This window comes from Somniosus microcephalus, chromosome 4 (genome assembly GCF_052327205.1).
Source record: "Somniosus microcephalus isolate GS21.2 chromosome 4, FLI_Smic_1.0, whole genome shotgun sequence".
Lineage (NCBI taxonomy): Eukaryota > Metazoa > Chordata > Chondrichthyes > Squaliformes > Somniosidae > Somniosus > Somniosus microcephalus.
The window spans coordinates 40425921-40445162 of record NC_140990.1 but is presented as its reverse complement, the minus strand read 5'-3'; the positions used below and the strand labels follow the sequence as shown (position 1 = coordinate 40445162).

Sequence of the window (19242 nt, the reverse complement as noted above, 5' to 3'; positions counted from 1 at the left end):
GTTGGAAGAGGAGTTGGGGTGAGGGGTTTGGAGAGTAGGGGTGAAAGGAGTTGGGGTGAGGGGTTTGGAGAGTAGGGGTGAAAGCGGAGTTGGGGTGAGGGGGATGGAGAGTAGGGGTGAAAGCAGAGGGGCTGTGGGGGTTGGAGATTTGGGGTGAAAGAGGAGTTGGAGTGAGGGGGGTTGGAGAGTAGGGGTGAAAGAGGAGTTGGGGTGAGGGGGGTTGGAGAGTAGGGTTGAAAGAGGATTTGGGGTGAGGGGGGTTGGAGAGTAGGGGTGAAAGAGGAGTTGGGGTGAGTAGGCTTGGAGAGTAGGGGTGAAAGAGGAGTTGGGGTGAGGGGGCTTGGAGTGTAGGGGTGAAAGAGGAGTTGGGATGAGGGGGGTAGGAGAGTAGGGGTGAAAGAGGAGTTGGGGTGAGGGGGGTTGGAGAGTAAGGGTGAAAGGAGTTGGGGTGAGGGGGGTTGGAGAGTAGGGGTGAAAGAGGAGTTGGGATGAGGGGGTTGGAGGGCAGGGGTGAAAGAGGAGTTGGGATGAGGGGGTTGGAGCGTTGGGGTGAAAGAGGAGTTGGGGTGAGGGGGGTTGGAGAGTAGGGGTGGGGTAGGGGGAAAAACATATGATGTAATTAAATCAATGTATACAAACAATAAATGTGCAGTTAAAATTGGAGACAAACAAACAAAATACTTCCCACAGGGGCGGGGGGTGACGCAGGGCTCGCCAATCTCCCCGACACTCTTTAATATTTACATAAATGAATTGGCAAAACTACTTGAACAATCTACAGCACCCTGCCTCACCCTATATGAATCTAAGGTTAAATTCCTCCTCTATGCAGACGACCTGGTTCTGCTGTCACCAACTAAGGAGGGTCTACAGCAGAACCTGGATCTGCTGGAGTCGTACTGCCAGACTTGGGCCCTGACAATAAATCCCCAAAAAACCAATGCCCTTGTGTTCCAGCAAAGATCCAGACATAAGGGACCCAAAATAAATTTCACACTAGGAACAACCAAAATTGAACAAACCTCTAACTACACATACTTGGGCTTAAAAATCAGTTCTACGGGAAATTTCAAACTGGCTGTGAATGAACTGCAAGAGAAAGCAAGAAGGGCTTTCTATGCCATTAAAAAATCAATCCAAATAGAAATCCCAATTAGCATTTGGCTCAAAATTTTCAAATCAGTAATTGAACCAATTGCACTCTATGGCAGTGAGGTGTGGAGACCGCTAACACAAGAAGAATTTGCAAAATGGGACAAACACCCAATTGAGCTCCTACATGCAGAATTCTGTAAAAGTATCCTCCGGACTCAAAGGAAAACCGTAAACCACGCATGCAGGGCAGAACTAGGCCAACATCCATTAATAATCACTATCCAAAAAAGAGCCACCAAATTTTGGAAACACCTAGAAATGAGCAACCCCCAATGCTATCATTACGAAGCCCTGAAATGCCAAGAGAGGACCATAAAGAAGAATACCCTCAGTCAACTAGTCCTGGGACTCAGTGAAGTAACTACTAACACTACTAACAATAACCAGCCCCAGGACAGTGACAGCGTAACACAAAGAATTCGACCCAACACAATCGTCGCTAAGCAAAAGGAAAAATATCTGTCATATTGGGCAGAAACAACAAAAACCCAAAGCAAACTCAATTGCTACTTGGCCCTAAACAGACAATACAACATGGCTGATTACCTGACCATGGTAAAGGATAGCAAACTGAGAAAAACTTTGACAATGTACAGACTTAGTGAACATAGCCTGGCGATAGAAAAAGGTAGACACAGGCAGACCCGGCTACCAAGAGAGGACAGGATATGCTCTCACTGCAGTCAGGGAGTGGTGGAGACAGAGATGCACTTCCTCACAGCTTGTAGAAAATATCAGGGCATAAGGGAGAATTTCTACCAAAATTCACAAAAATATGGCCGGAATGCAGAAATTTGAATGACGACCAAAAACTCCCATACCTACTAGGGGAAGAGAGAAATTGCGTAACACTAACGGCACACTATGTTACAGCTTGCCATAAACAGAGGGACAACCACTAAATATAAGAAATGAGTATATATAAATTATATGAAAGTATATTTATACACTCAGGGATATATCTGCTTATACACTGTATGGATAGATCTGTATTTTTGTGAACAAACATAAATGTTTTCAGATGCTTTGGCAACATAAGATGTAACTTGTCATGCCAATAAAGCGAATTGAAATGAATTGAAAGAGAAGCTGTGGTGAGGGGGTTGGTGAGTAGGGGTGAAAGAGGAGTTGGGGAGAGGGGGTTGGAGAGTAGGGGTGAAAGAGGAGTTGGGGTGAGGGGTTTGGAGAGTAGGGGTGAAAGAGGAGTTGGGGTGAAAGAGGAGTTGGGGTGAGGGGGGTTGGAGAGTAGGGGTGAAAGAGGAGCTGGGGTGAGGGGGTTGGAGAGTAGGGGTGAAAGAGGAGCTGGGGTGAGGGGGCTTGGAGAGTAGGGGTGAAAGAGAAGTTGGGGTGAGGGGCTTTGGAGAGTAGGGGTGAAAGAGGAGTTGGGGTGAGGGGCTTTGGAGAGTAGGGGTGAAAGAGGAGTTGGGGTGAGGGGGCTTGGTGAGTAGGGGTGAGAGGGGAGTTGGGGAGGGGGGTTGGAGAGTAGGTGAAAGAGGAGTTGTGGTGAGGGGGTTGGAGAGTAGGGGTGAAAGGGGAGTTGGGGTTAGAAGGTTGGAGAGTAGGGGTGAAAGAGGAGTTGGGGTGAGGGGGTTGGAGAGTAGGGGTGACAGAGGAGTTGGGGTGAGGGGGCTTGGAGTGTAGGGGTGAAAGAGGAGTTGGGGTGAGGGGGCTTGGAGAGTAGGTGTGAAAAAGGAGTTGGGCTGAGGGGGCTTGGAGAGTAGGGGTGAGAGGGGAGTTGGGGAGGGGGTTTGGAGAGTAGGGGTGAAAGAGGAGTTGGGGTGAGGGGTTCGAGAGTAGGGGTGAAAGAGGAGTTGGGGTGAGGGGGTGGAGAGTAGGGGTGAAAGAGGAATTGGGGTGAGGGGGGTTGGAGAGTCGGGGTGAAAGAGGAGTTGGGGTGAGGGGGCTTGGAGAGTAGGGGTGAAAGAGGAGATGGGGTGAGGAGGGTTGGAGAATAGGGGTGAAAGGGGAGTTGGGGGAGGGGGCTTGGAGAGTAGGGGTGAGGGGGGAGTTGGGGAGGGGGCTTGGAGAGTAGGGGTGAAAGAGGAGCAGGGGTGAATGGGGAGTTGGGGGTGAGGGGGTTGGAGTGTTGGGGTGAAAGAGGAGTTGGGGTGAGGGGGTTGGAGAGTAGGGGTGAAAGAGGAGTTGGGGTGAGGGGGGTTGGAGAGTAGGGGTGAAAGAGGAGTTGGGGTGAGGGGGTTGGAGAGTAGGGGTGAAAGAGGAGTTGGGGTGAGGGGGTTGGAGAGTAGGGGTGAAAGAGGAGTTGGGGTGAGGGGGTTGGAGAGTAGGGGTGAAAGAGGAGTTGGAGTAAGGGGGTTGGAGAGTAGGGGTGAAAGAGAAGTTGGGGTGAGGAGGGTTGGAGAGTAGGGGTGAAAGAGGAGTTCGGGTGAGCGGGGTTGGAGAGTAACAACAACAACTTGCATTTACATTGTGCCTTTAACTGAGTAAAACATCCCAGGGTGCTTCACTGTAGCGTTTGGATCCAAATTTGACCCTGAGCCACATGAGGAGATATTAGGACAGATGACCAAAAGCTTGTTCAAAGAAGTCGTTTTAAGCAATGTCTACCTCATACGTTGCAGGAAAGGATGCCCCGGAGCATGGTACATCGGCGAAACCATGCAGACACTGTGACAACGGATGAACGGACACCGCGCAACAATCACCAGGCAGGATTGTTCCCTCCCAGTCGGGGAACACTTCAGCAGTCAAGGACACTCAGCCTCCGATCTTCGGGTAAGCATTCTCCAAGGCGGCCTTCAAGGCACACGACAACGCAAAATCGTCGGGCAGAAACTGATAGCCAAGTTCCGCACCCATGAGGACGGCCTCAACCGAGATCTTGGGTTCATGTCACGCTACATGTAACCCCACCTGACGCAGGGTCATCCAGACTCGAGTCGACATTGGCTTGTTCTCTCTACACAGATGCGGCTGGACCTGCTGTGATTTCCAGCAAAAAAAATGTTTTTTGTCTGTTTTTCATACAGACGCCAGCATCTGCAATATTTGACCCCTTGTGACCCCACCTCCTTGTTCTTTGATGTAATGTTTTCCTGACTGACCTGTTTGGACACCATTCACACCTTTGATTGCTGTGATTATCTCTCTGCCGAGGTGTGATAAATGGCAGTTGGAAACATTACCTGTAAACATCTGAGATGATTCTCTGACTATATAAGCTGTGTCTTTATGCATTTCTCCACTTCACCTGACGAAGGAGCAGCGCTCCGAAAGCTTGTGATTTCAAATAAAGCTGAAGCATAGCTGCGCATAGTCTGTTTATTCCATTGGACAGTACTGCCATCGGGTAATTGACTCAAGGTTCGGAGGTTAAACTGCCGTTGTGACTGCTTCCCTTTCAGAAACGGAACAGAGGACCAGCCATGAGGCGCTGACGCCCCGCGAACAGGATCGTGCAGAAAAGGACTGTATAAAGGTACCAGAGAGAGAAGGTTAAGTCAGGAATTTGATTAACTAAGGAGCTAGCGATTTATTGGAAATTGAACTAGCAAGGTTCCAGCTTGCTGAGAGAGAAGGTTAAGTCAGGAATTTGATTAACTAAGGAGCTAGCGATTTACTGGAAATTGAACTAGCAAGGTTCCAGCTTGAAGTTAGTTGGGACAAATTGAAGGCCCTTTTTGCCAAAGATTTGGCTAAAGGGAGTAGGGTAGAGGGAGAGCGAGTGGGTGAAGTTAGCTGGGACAAATTGAAGGCCCTTTTTGCTAAAGATTTGGCTAAAGGGAATAGGGTAAAAGGAGAGAAGAGTGGGCGATTGTCTGAAACACAGTGTCAATGTTTAATGTTTGAGAGTGAGTATTTAACTACTTGTTATTATCAATCAACTTTGCAACTTTGTCCAGTAAGGCTGCATAGGTTGGGGATTTAGTAACACTTTGGTTATTGTTTAACAAGTGTATTGTTTATTGTTTATTGTTATATGTATTAATGTTTAGTCATGTCTGATCTGTAGAGGCGTCCCACGCAGATTATAGTGTGTTACGGAATTGTTGTATGTTTTAACTAAAATATTTAAGCTGAAAAAAAAACTGCAGAAGGGGTTGGAAAAGACCCAAGCCGGGGAAGTGAGTCCCGCGGCGGAATGTATTGTTGAGAAAATAGTGATGTCTTTTACATGATCCACTAAGCTATTGTGGATTCAGTATTTTCCCCAGTTAGAAATACCTTCCACGAGGGTTGAGAACCCTCGAGTTTTATACGTATGTATAGTTTATTAATCTGATCTGTAGGGGCGTACAACGCAGATCATGGATTGTCACGGGAGTTTAGATTGTTTTAAGTGAACCATTTAAGCTGCTAAAATGAGTGCTAGCACCAGTAAGCCACCCGAGAAAGGCACGCCAGCAGCCTTTATGTTAAAGAACTGGTCAATCATCCATTGATCACCTACCAAATTGGTCCAAATGGACTGTAAATAAGACTAGACCCTTTCCCTCAGATGGTTCATTTAACACAGAAAGAATTACTTGCCTCGAGGAATGTTTAACGGAGAAATAGAGAACAGCCAGATAAAAAGACTGCCTCTATGTTTGTTGAGTCAGAAGAAAAAAAAAAAATTAATTACCCCGAAGAAACACCTTTCTCCTCTATTATGGTAGGATAACAAGGTAACTATAGAAGGATGAATAGAGGGGAATATAGAGGAAGACGTGGTAGAGTAAGAGGGTATGGACGATCTGGTAATTGTTACAATTGCGGACAACCCGGACATTGGGCAAACCAATGCCCTGCGAAAAATCGTCAGAACAAAACCTCCAATAATGGACCTCCGTTAGAGAATAAAGGTCCTAATTTCACTGTCCATAACCCTTTTTCGGACCAGTCAGGAGGTTACCCTACAAACGGACAGGGATTTAGGAGAAATAGAGATCAGAATTACTGACTGACACCAGCAGCCCCAAGCGCCACAGACCACCAAATGTCTGTTGTTTCTTTAAATTCACGCAGCGAGCCTGAAATTAAAATGCAAATAGCTGGGAGACCTATGTCATTTTAGTAGATACAGGAGCAACCTTTTCGGTGTTAGGGAAAGGATATTCTGAAGGAATGCCTATTAATGGGAAAAAGACCCCGATAGCTGGATTGGCTGGAATACTACAATGCTTGAATCAATCGACTCCCCTCACAGTAAAAGTAGAAGAATTTGAGGAAGAACACTCCTTTCTGTTATCAGGAGATGTCTCTATGAATTTATGTGGAAGAGACTTGCTGTGCAAAATGAATGCTACAATCATTTGCTCCTCATCAGGAGTAACGGTAGAAATCCAAGTAGATAAGGCATATGCGTACCCAGTAACAGAAATAAAACACCCTGTTCTTTACGCATGGGAAATTGCCGACCCAAGTTTGAGTCCCAAACTTGTCAGTCTGTTAGGAGCATGGGGATTCGTTACAAGCTCCATAAAACAATACCAGGAATCCCTGAAACTAGGGAAATGGCATCCAAAATTGCACTGCACGGCCTGCTATGACAAAACAGGACAAGATTATCAGCCGTTTTTAAATTTAAAATACCTCCTAACTATTAGACTGCACAGCCCTATAAAGTTACAATTAATCCAGCTGCACCATTACCCAAAAGGCCACAGTATCCATTGTCAGAGAAAGCAGAAAAAGGAATTGAGCCAGTGATGGAATCATTGTTAAAACAGGGAGTTAACGCCGGATAGAATAAAGGTCGTTTGCAACACATCGTTGCCAAAAACTAAGAAGAGAAATGAAGCATTTTCTAGGAATGACTGGCTATTGTAGACAATGGATATTGAACTATTCAGAAATAACCAGACATGAGCATGACAAATTTGGAAAATTCGCGGTTACCTGACTTCCTCGGGAACCCAGATTAAAAATGCACAAGAAGTGCAAAATCTTTTACTAGCTATTCAGAGACGTAAACAGATTGCAATTATTAAGTGCCAAGCGCACACAGGGCATTTGGACAAGGTTGCGTTTGGAAACGCTGCTGCAGATAGCGCTAAGTCAGTAGCTATATAAAGCACTGAACGACAAGTTTCAGCCTTCCCTGTTAGGGAAAAGCCAGAGATACCACAGCCCCCGTCCTTAGATGATGTGCTGACCCATCAAGATAGGGCTAGTTCTGATGAAGTAAAGGAATGGGTTGTTAATCATTGTTTTAAAAAACACTGACGGCTTATGGGTTCATCATGACGGCCGCATGGTGGCACCCAAATCATTACTATCACCAATTGCCCGATGTGTTCATAAATTCACCCATGCGGGCAAAAGGGGGATGGCGGACTGTATCCTCAAGACCTGGTATGCACCAGGAATCTCAAAGTTGGCAAAACAAATATGTAAAAATTGTACTATCTGCCAGACCATGAATGCAGGGGAAATAAAGAAGGTACAGCCCGCATCCCACCCAAACCCCATGGGCCCTTTTGTACACTTGCAAATGGATTTTATTGAACTACCTGTGTGTGAGCTTTAAATATGTATTAGTTATTGTTGATATGTTTTCAAGATGGATTGAAGCGTTTCCTTGTAGAGAGTGACGCCACTACTGTTGCTAAATGTTTATTGAAGGACATTGTGCCTCGCTTTGGGATACCAGCAAAACTGTCAAGTGACAATGGGTCCCATTTTACAGGAACAGTGATTAAGGAACTATGCAAAGCCTTACAGATTAACCAGCACCTCCATTGCAGTTATCATCCACAGTCGGCTGAACTAGTGGAAAGATATAATGGGATGCTGAAAAACAAGCTTGCAAAACTGTGTAAAGAAACTGGACTTAAATGGGTTGATCTGTTACCCATACAAAGATGGGACGGAAAGTAGTGAGTGAGGAGGACATAAAAAACCTGCAAAGGGACATAGACAGGCTAAGTAAGTGGGCAGAGATTTGGCAGATGGAATACAATACTGGAAAGTGTGAAGTTATGCACTTTGGCAGGAAAAATCATAGAGCAAGTTATTATCTTAATGGCAAGAAACTGGAAAGTACTGTAGTACAAAGGGATCTGGGGGTCCTGGTGCACGAAACTCAAAAAGTTAGTATGCAGGTGCAGCAAGTGATCAAGAAGGCCAATGGAATGTTGGCTTTTATTGCTAGGGGGTTGGAATATAAAAACAGGGAGGTATTGCTGCAGTTGTACAAGGTATTGGTGAGGCCGCACCTGGAATACTGCATACAGTTTTGGTGTCCATACTTAAGAAAAGACATACTTGCTCTCGAGTCAGTACAAAGAAGGTTCACTCGGTTAATCCCGGGGATGAGGGGGTGGTCATATGAGGAGAGGTTGAGTAGATTGGGACTCTACTCATTGGAGTTCAGAAGAATGAGAGGCGATCTTATTGAAACATATAAGATTGTGAAGGGGCTTGATCGGGTGGATGCGGTGAGGATGTTCCCAATGATGGGTGAAACTAGAACTAGGGGGCATAATCTTAAAATAAGGGGCTGCTCATTCAAAACTGAGATGAGGAGAAACTTCTTCACTCAGAGGGTGGTAGGTTTGTGGAATTTGCTGCCCCAGAAAGCTGTGGAAGCTACATCATTAAATAAATTTAAAACAGAAATAGATAGTTTCCTAGAAGTAAAGGGAATAAAGGGTTACGGGGAGCAGGCAGGAAATTGGACATGAGTCTGGGTTCGGAATGGTCATGGCCCTGTGGGTAGTGGAGCGGGCCCAGGGGCCGTGTAGCCTTGTTCTGCTCCTACTGTGTTCTAATTCTGTTAGATTTCAGGAGATGGTTTTATTCCTGTTCCTGGCTGGGGTGGAGATCGCCTTTACAGAAGGTAAGTACTGTAGAAAATATAGGGACAGAGTGATCTCCTGGAAGAATTTCGATCGCCTAGATGGGTCGGAGAGGAATTTCCCAGATTTTTTTCTCCCAAATTGGCCATTGGGTCTTTATCTGGTTTTTCGCCTCTCCCGGGAGATCACATGGGTTCGGGTGGATGCAGAGTGATAGAAGATTTGAGGTTAGGATCAGATCAGCCATGATCTTATTGAATGGTGGAGCAGGCTCGAGGGGCCGATTGGCCTACTCCTGCTCCTATTTCTTATGTTCTTATGTTCTTATAGCTTTAATGACAATGCGGTCTGCTACCAACAGAACTACAGGATTGTCGCCTCATGAGATCGTCATGGGAAGACCACAAAGATTGCCCTTTTCGGCACCTTTAACAGCTAAACAAATGGACATTCATAAAATGGAGGAAGATATGTTGAGTTATTGCATTGCACTAACCAAATGCATTTCTAGTTTCCAGGAGCAAACCTACCCTCCAAATTGTAGAAGTGCCTTACTTCTTAGCTCTGGGTAATGACTCAATACACTCTTGGATTCGTCAGACGGACAGGCCTTTTATTTCCCTTGCAAGGGGAATCAGCACCTCTACTCAAGGGGTGAGGCTACTATTCCAATGATACAGCGTAAGCGTTCCATATTTATACAGTGTAACAAACAAGTTTGATTGACATTCCTTTGTTCCTCTATCAGGATACATTTTAGATTAATCATCAGGTATTAATGACATATTGACAGAAGGATCCTGGACACATAAGTCAACCGTTAATCTATAACAGGGCATGAATCGTGTAACCGGAGGTCCTCTTTAATCTTATACAGTGTATTGGGAGGGTAGGTTTGCTTACGGTCGCAAGTTGTCAGGTCACTGGTTACTTCAAAGGAACCCATTGTTTCACTTCTACATTCTCATTAGGTGGGCAGACATCTGTTCTTGGCTGTAATCCAAGTACGTGCAATAGCTCTAGTTACACATCGACTCTTGACCGGTGTCAAGTCTGAAAACTTTTACCCAGCAAGCACCTGAAATTAACCCCTTACAATATGTAGATTTCCTCAAATTTCAGCCTCAGTGTTACAAGTTTCATCGGTTACAGGCTGGAGAGAGGAATCATTCAATCTGTCACCGAGCTCTGTGATTGGTTCAGTCTCCACTAATATTGACTGTCAGAAATGCCCAAGAAGCAGTTTTTGACTAATATCAGCTCCCACAGGGATGAGGAATTCACAGAGTTACAGAGAGTCTGCAGCACAGAAACAGGCCATTCGGCCCAACTGGTCCATGCCGGTGTTTCTCTCCACACGAGCCTCCTCCTGCTCCTCTTCATCCAACATCCAAACCTATCAGCAGATCCTTCTATTCCTTTCACCCTCGTGTACTTATCGAGCTTCCCCTGAAATGTATCCGTGCTATTCACCTCAACCACTCCATGTGGTAGCGAGTCCCACATTCTCACCACTCTCTGGGTAAAGAATTCCACTTTGGATTTACTGGTGACTCTCTTATATTTATGCCCCTAGTTTTGGACTCCCCCTCAGAAGGAAACATCTTCTCTACGTCTACCCTATCGAACCTCTTCATAGATTTAAAGACCTCTATCATAAGAAACAAAAGAATTAGGAGCAGGAGTGAGCCATACGGCCCCTCGAGCCTGCTCCGCCATTCAATAAGATCATGGCTGATCATCGACCTCAACACCACTTTGGATATCCATATCCTTGATTCCCAAACAGACCCCCAAACAGTAATGCTGAGGTTGGGGATGGCATTAAATGGCAAATTAGAGATGCGTGCAATAAGGGCACAGCAGTTATCATGGGTGACTTTAATCTACATATAGATTGGTCTAACCAAATTAGTAACAATACTGTGGAAGAGAAATTCCTAGAGTGTATACGGGATGGTTTCCTGGACCAATATGTCGAGGAACCAACTAGAGATCAGGCCATCTTAGACTGGGTATTATGTAATGAGAAAGGATTAATTAGCAATCTTGTTGTGCGAGGCCCCTTGGGGAGGAGCGATCATAATATGATAGAATTCTTCATTAAGATGGAGAGTGAAGTAGTTGATTCAGAGACTTGGGTACTGAATTTAAATAAAGGAAACTACAATGGTATGAGGTACGAGTTGGATAAATGGATTGGGGAATGTTACTTAAAGGGTTGATGGTGAATAGGCAATGGCAAACATTTAAAGATCGCATGTATGAACTATAGAATTTGTTCATCCATGTTTGGCATTAAAATAAAACAAAAAAGGTGACTCCACATTGGCTAACAAGAGAAATTAGGGATAGCATAAGATCCAAAGAGAGGACATATAAATTGGTCAGAAAAAGCAGCAAACCTGAGGATTGGGAGCAGTTTAGGATTCAGCAAAGGAGGACAAAGAGATTTATTAAGAGGAGGTAAATAGAGTATGAGAGTAAGCTTTCAGGGAACATAAAAACTGACTGTAAAAGCTTCTATAGATATGTTAAGAGAAAAAGATTGGTGAAGTCAAACGTAGGTCCCTTGCAGTCAGAATCAGGGGAATTTAAAATGGGGAAAAAAGACATGGCAGACCAATTAAATACTTACTTTGGTTCTGTCTTCACAAAGGAGGACACAAATAACCTCCCAGAGATGTTGGGGAACATAGGGTCTAATGAGAGGGAGGAACTGAAAGAAATCAGTATTTTTAAGGAAATGGTGTTAGGGAAATTGACGGGATTGAAGGCCGATAAATCCCCAGGGCCTGATAATCTACATCCCAGGGTACTTAAGGAAGTGGCCCTAGAAATAGTACATGCATTGCTGGTCATATTCCAAAATTCTATCGACTCTGGAACAGTTCCCATGGATTGGAGGATAGCTAATGTAACCCCACTATTTAAAAAAGGTGGTAGAGAAAAAATGGGGAATTATAGACCGGTACGCCTGACATTGGTAGTGGGGAAAATGCTAGAGTCCATTATAAAAGATGTAATAGCAGAGCACTTGGAAAACAGTGACAGGATCGGACAAAGTCAACATGGATTTACAAAAGGTAAATCATGCTTGGCTAATCTACTGGAATTTTTTGAGGATGTAACTGGTAGAACAGATAAGGGAGAACCAGTGGATGTGGTGTATTTGGACTTTCAGAAGGCTTTCGATAAGGTCCCGCTTAAGAGACTAGCGTGCAAAGTTAAAGCACATGGGATTGGGAGTAAGGTACTGACTTGGATAGAAAACTGGCTGGCAGACAGGAAGCAAAGAGTTGGAATAAATGGGTCTTTTTCCGAGTGGAAGGCAGTGACTAGTGGGGTACCGCAGGGATCGGTGCTAGGACCCCAGTTATTCACAATATATATTAAGAATGATCTAGACAAGGGAACTAGACGTAATATCTCCAAGTTTGCAGACAACACAAAGCTGGATGGGCATGTGTGCTGTGAGGAGAATGCAGAGAAACTCCAGTATGATTTGGACAGGTTGGGCGATTGGGCAGATGCAGTATAATGTGGATAAATGTGAGGTTATCCACTTTGGTGGCAAAAACAGGAGGCAGATTATTATCTGAACGGCAATAGATTGTGAAAAGGGGAAGTGCAACGAGACCTGGGTGTCCTTATGCACCAGTCGCTGAAGGTAAGCATGCAGGTGCAGCAGGCGGTAAAGAAGGCAAATGGTATGCTGGCCTTCATAGCGAGAGGATTCGAGTAGAGGAGCAAGGATGGCTTGCTGCAGTTGTACAGGGCCTTGGTGAGACCACAGCTTGAGTATTGTGTGCAGTTTTGGTCACCTTATCTGAGGAAGGATGTTCTTGCCATGGAGGGAGTGCAGCGAAGATTCACCAGACTGATACCTGGGATGGCAGGAATGACGTATGAAGAAAGATTGGGTTGATTAGGCTTATATTCGCTAGAGTTTAGAAGAATGAGAGGGGATCTCATTGAAACTTATAAAATTCTAACAGGACTAAACAGACTAGATGCAGGAAGGCTGTTCCCAATGGTGGGGGAGTCCAGAGGTCACAGTCTAAGGATAAGGGGTAGGCCATTTAGGACTGAGATGAGGAGGAATTTCTTCACCCAGAGAGTGGTGAACCTGTGGAATTCTCTACCACAGAAGACAGTTGAGGCCAATTCATTAAATATATTCAAGAAGGAGTTAGATATATTTCTTAAGGCTAATGGGATCCAGGGATATGGGGAGAAGGCAGGGACCGGGTACTGAATTTGGATGCTCAGCCATGATCGCATTGAATGGCGGAGCAGGCTCGAGGGGCCGAATGGCCTACTCCTGCTCCTATCTTCTATGTTTCTATGCCATTTGCCTTCCTTATTGCTTACTGTACCTGCATGCTAGCTTTCTGTGATTCTTTCATGAGGACACCCAAATCTCTCTGAACACCAACATCTGAAAGTTTCTCACCATTTAAAAAATATTCAGTTTTTCTATTCTTCCTACCAAAGTGAATAACCTCACATTTCCCTACATTATACTCCATCTGCCACCTTACTGCCCACTCACTTAGTCTATCCATATCCCTTTGCAGACTCTGTGTTCTCCTCACAGCTTACTGTCCCACCTAGCTTTGTATCATCAGCAAACTTGGATACATTACATTCGGTCCCTTCATTTAGGTCATTAATATAGATTGTAAGTAGCTGAGGCCCCAACACTGATCCTTGCGGCACCCCACTAGTTACAGCCTGCCAACCTGAAAAAGATCTGTTTATCCCTACTCTCTGTTTTCTGTCCGATAACCAATCCTCTATCCAGGCTACTCAGGTCTTGAGAAAACAGCCCCAGACTGATCAGTTTTTCCTGATCAGTATATCCCCTCAGTTCTGGCATCATCCCTGTGAATCTTTTTTTGCACCCTATCCAGTGCCTCTGTATCCTTTGATAACATGGAGACCAGAACTGTGCAGAGTGCTCCAAGTGTGGTCTAACCAAGGTTCGAAACAAGTTTAACAGAACTTCTCCGCTGTTCAATTCTATCCCTCTAGAAATGAAGCCCAGCGCTTGGATTGTTTTTTTAACAGCCTTATTAACCTGTTCAATCAGAAATCTCGGGGTAAACCTCTCTGAACCCGGTTTGCTGCTCCCTCTGTGCCCAGCACTTCCTGCACCCCCGGCGCATGGAAGTGGAATTTCAAAAGAAGGAAGGAATCTGTCAGCCTTTGAAAGACTTTTAGAAAGAATTCAAGGTGTTTTCAGAGAGTTGGAATCTTTCTCTATTCTCGGGGAGTTCGATATCAGCCTTTCTCCTGTGAATATAGAGCTGCCTTAATAGGGCCGTGATCATCTTTGAAAGAGCTGCCAATTCGTCCCACTCCCCGGCCCTTTCCCCATAGCCCTGCAAACTTTTCCTTTAAGTAGATCCAATTCGCTTTCGAAAATTACTGTTGAATTTGCTTCTACCACCCTTTCAGACAGTGCATTCCAAATCACAACAACTCACGGAGCAAAAAATGTCTAATCTCCCCTCTGGCTTTTTGCCAATGATTTGATGTGATGTGTTTACTTGTTAAATACATTTGCTGAGTGGATTTAAATTTAAAACCAGGTTCTGAGGCGTGATGCTCTATTCACACATCGAAGGTGAGAGAGATGCTGTGGGTCACACGCTAAGTCCAGTCACTGGCAGTGATTAACAGACTGGGTTTTGTGTTTAGTGACCCGGGCGTGTTACCGATACCTTCCCTGGACACCAAGGCTAGGAGAGGCACTCTGGAATGTATGGCGAGCTGGGACTTGTCCATGAGAGTAACCGAAGGTATGAGAAGTGAAATAATCTAGAGATAGAAAGGAGAAAAGGCCCAAAAATGGAGCAGTCGGTAACAGGACATCAATTAGTCTCCTCATTTCTTGGAGAAATAAAGGACTCGACACACTGTGTGTTTGAAACAAAGCTGATTTATTTGACATATCAAAATATTAAACTCCAGCCCAGTTATAAGAGTTATTAACATCAGCAGAAACAAACGCAAACTACCAGAATGAACATGGTTCAGTCCTGGATGTGATTAACAGCAGCAATATCAGCAGAATCAACCCCTGCAGTCGATCATGAACTAGCTGGTGTGTCAGCACGTTCGATGACTGAGTGAATCCCTTCCCACACACGGAGCAGGTGAATGGCCTCTCCCCAGTGTGAATCGCTGGTGTCTCAGATGGTGAAATGATTTAATGAAAACAAAGAGTTGGGATAAATGGTTCATTCTCGGGCTGGCAATCAGTAACTAGTGGTGTTCCGCAGGGGTCAGTGCTGGGACCCCAACTCTTTACAATCTATGTTAACGATTTGGAGGAAGGGACCGAGTGCAACATATCCAAGTTTGCCGACGATACAAAGATGGGAGGGAAAGCAGTGAGTGAGGAGGACATAAAAAACCTGCAAAAGGACATAGACAGGCTAAGTGAGTGGGCAGAGATTTGGCAGATGCAATATAATGTTGGAAAGTGTGAGGTTATGCACTTTGGCAGAAAAAATCAAAGAGCAAGTTGTTATCTAAATGGAGAGATACTGCAAAGTGCTACAGTACAAAGGGATCTGGGGGTCCTGGTGCATGAAACACAAAAAGTTAGTATGCAGGTGCAGCAGGTGATCAGGAAGGCCAATGGAATCTTGGCTTTTATTGCGAGGGGGATGGAGTATAAAAACAGGGAAGTCTTGCTGCAGTTATACAGGGTATTGGTTTCCATATTTAAGAAAAGATATACTTGCTCTCGAGGCGGTTCAGAGAAGGTTCACTCGGTTGATTCCGGAGATGAAGGGGTTGACATATGAGGAAAGGTTGAGTAGGTTGGGACTCTACTCATTAGAGTTCAGAAGAATGAGAGGCGATCTTATCGAAACATATAAGATTGTGAGGGGGCTTGATCGGGTGGATGCGGTGAGGATGTTTCCACTGATGGGTGAGACTAGAACTAGGGGGCATAATCTAAGAATAAGGGGCTGCCCTTTCAAAACTGAGATGAGGAGAAACTTCTTCACTCAGAGGGTAGTAAATCTATGGAATTTGCTACCCCAGAGAGCTGCGGAAGCTGCAACATTAAATAAATTTAAAATGGAGATAGACAGTTTCCTAGCAGATAAGGGAATTAGTGGTTACGGGGAGAGGGCAGGGAAGTGGACGTGAGTCTAGATTCGGATCAGCCATGATCCTATTGAATGGCGGAGCAGGCCTGAGGGGCCGTATGGCCTACTCCTGCTCCTACTTCTTATGTTCTTATGTTCCCACACATGGAGCAGGTGAATGGTCTCTCCCCAGTGTGAACTCGCTTGTGTACAGTGAGGTGGGATGACTGAGTGAATTCCTTCCCACACACAGAGCAGGTGAATGGCCTCTCCCCAGTGTGAACTCGCTGGCGTCTCAGATGTTGGGAAGAACAAATGAATCCCTTCCCACACACGGAGCAGGTGAACGGCCTCTGCCCAGTGTGAACTCGCTGGTATACAATGAGGTTGCAAGAATGCCTGAACCTCTTCCCACAGTGAGAGCAACTGAACGGTCTCTCATTAGTGTGAACTCGCTGATGTTGAATTAGTCCCTCAGAACTTTTAAAGCAGTTCCCACAATCAGCTCATTTAAAAGGTCTCTCATCACTGTGAACTCGCTGGTGTGATCAGAGGGCAGAGGCCACACACGGAGCAGGTGAACAGTCTCTCCCCGGTGTGACTGTGTTGATGAGTTTCCAGCTGGGATGGGTAATTGAATCCCTTCCCACAGTCCCCACATTTCCACGGTTTCTCCGTGGTGCGGGTGTCCTTATGTCTCTCCAGGTTGGATGATCAGTTGAAGCCTCGTCCACACACAGAACACATGTACGGTTTCTCCCCGCTGTGAATGGTGCGATGTTTTTTCAGGCCGTGTAACTGGTTAAAGCTCTTTCCACAGTCAGTGCACTGGAACACTCTCACTCGGGTGTGTGTTTCTCGGTGCTTTTCCAGTCACACTGATGTTTGAAATCTTTTCCCACAGACAGAACAGACAAACATTCCTCCTTCCACATTCAAAGGCCGATGATATTCAGGTTCTGATGAATTGACATGATGTTTGGTTTGAGTTTCCTGTCTGCAAATCCTCCCCTTCTAATACCCTGTAAAAGGAGTTTACAAAAGTCACAGGATAGAAATTCAGAACAGACAATTCTAGTTTCTATGGAACATTTTTCCTCTCTTGTTCCCCCAAAGCTGGAAATCCCCGTCCCACACACTCTCCCTCCTCCCTGTGCTGAAATCCAAACCCATCGCACCATCTCCAACATTTCTTTCCTCCACTCCCAGTTTTCCCCCTCCCTCTACTCTGGTTGGGTTCAGTTCTACACCCGCTGTGTACAGAGTGAGAATAAAATCAATGCGTCAATGATTGTCTCTCCTGGTCACTGGGACCCTGAAGCCCCGCACACACCCTGTTCCAAGATGGCCGTGCATGTGCTGTGCTGCAAATGGAACCGGTCTGTCTTTCCTCCACCAAGATGGCGGCGCGTAACCCGTGCCTGTCACCGAGAAAAAGCCTCACCGCTGCCGTCCGGTGGAACACAGACCGGGCCGCTGGATCTCATTCGGGCCTGAGGCCGTTCTCCAACTTTATAAACCCTGTGGCGCGGCCTACCCGCAGTTCATTAATCTCCCGAACCCGCTCCCGCCGACCTGCAGCTGCACCCGGCGACCGCGTAGAGCCTGTCCCGTGCCTGCGCGCTGGGCTCCTGACATCCTCCCCAGAAAACCTGAAAGAGGAATCTGGATTGTCTCCGTCACTCATTCTTAAAGGGACAGCACCCTGTGTCTGGGCAGCTGCCGTTAAAGGCACAGACACAGCTTCACCCTTCTCTATTATAAATAAAAACAGGAAATACTCAGCAGATCAGGCAGTATCTGTGGAGAGAGAATCAGCGTTAATAGATAGATCTTCCTTAACCAACTTCTTAGACTTTTTTGAAAGAGACGACGTCCCGAATTAAATGGTGTAGTGTACCTGGACATCCAAAAGGCCTTTGACAAAGTATTGCATGAGAGACTTCTTTACAAACCAAGGTCAGAACTGAAAGCCAATAAATCCCCTGGACCTGATGGCCTACATCCTAGGGTTTTGAAAGAGGTGGCCAAAGAGATAGTGGATGCATTGGTTGTCGTTTTCCAAAATTCCAGATTCTAGAATGGTTCCCGCGGATTGGAAGGTACCAAATGTAACCCTACTGTTTAAGAAAGACCGCCTATTTCCACCTCCGTAACATCGCCCATTTCGGCCCTTGCTTCAGCTCATCCGCTGCTGAAACCCTCATCCATGCCTTCATTACCTCTAAGCTTGACTATTCCCATGCACTCCTGACTGGCCTCCCACATTCCACCCTACGTAAACTTGAGGTCATCCAAAACGCGGCTGCCCGTGTCCTAACTCACACCATTCCCGTTTGCCCATCTCCCCTGTGCTCGCTGACCTACATTGACTCCCAGTTAAGCAACGCCTCAATTTCAAAATTCTCATCCTTATTTTCCAATCCCTCCATGGCCTCGGCCCTCCCTATTTCTCTAACTCCTTCAGCCCCACAAACCCCCGAGATATCTGCGCTCCTCTAATTCTGCCCTCTTGAGCATCCCTGATTATAATCACTCAACCATTGGTGGCCGTGCCTTCTGTTGCCTCGGCCCTAAGCTCTGGGATCCCCTGCCTCACTACCCCTCTTTCCTCCTTTAAAATGCTCCTTAAAACCTACCTCTTTGACCAAACTTTTGGTAACCTGCCAAAATTTATCCTTATGTGGCTCGGTGTCAAATTTTCTGTCTTACAATACTCCTGTGCAGCGCCTTGGGATGCTTTACTACGTTAAAGGTGCTATATAAATACAAGTTGTTGTTGAAAGGAGGGAGAGAGAAAACAGGGAACTACAGACCTGTTAGCCTGGCATCCGTAGTAGGGAAAATGCTAGAATCTATTGTTAAGGACATGGTAACAGGGCACTTAGAAAATAATAATAAGATTGGGCAGAGTCAACACAGATTTATGAAAGGGAAATCATGTTTGACAAATCTGTTAGAGTTTTTTGAGGTTGTAACTAGCAGAATAGATAAGGGGGAACCAGTGGATGTGGTGTATTTAGATTTTCAGAAAGCATTCGATAAGGTGTCGCACGAGGTTATTAAATAAAAGCACTACTGGCGCGAATTCATAAACTCATTTCTCTTATCTGGAAGGGGGAGAGTATGCCAGGCGATCTCAGAGATGCCGTAATTGTGACCATCTTCAAGAAAGGTGACAAGTCCAATTGCAGTAATTACAGAGGAGTTTCCCTGCTGTCTGCCACAGGGAAAGT

The 19242-nt window shown here is 45.6% G+C and overlaps 2 protein-coding genes across 2 annotated transcripts in view; one reads left to right on the top strand and one right to left on the bottom strand.

Moving 5' to 3' along the window:
• LOC147118699 (uncharacterized) overlaps positions 1 to 19242 on the top strand; it is a 77392-nt gene that overhangs the window by 34783 nt on the left and 23367 nt on the right. The gene's annotated exons all lie outside the window — the stretch shown is intronic.
• Positions 14802 to 19242, bottom strand: part of LOC147118698 (uncharacterized) — a 163056-nt gene continuing 158615 nt past the window's right edge. Inside the window, exon 2 of the transcript XR_015077935.1 lies at positions 14802 to 17028. The gene's annotated coding sequence lies outside the window, so the exon portion shown is untranslated. The remainder of the gene's footprint in view (positions 17029 to 19242) is intronic.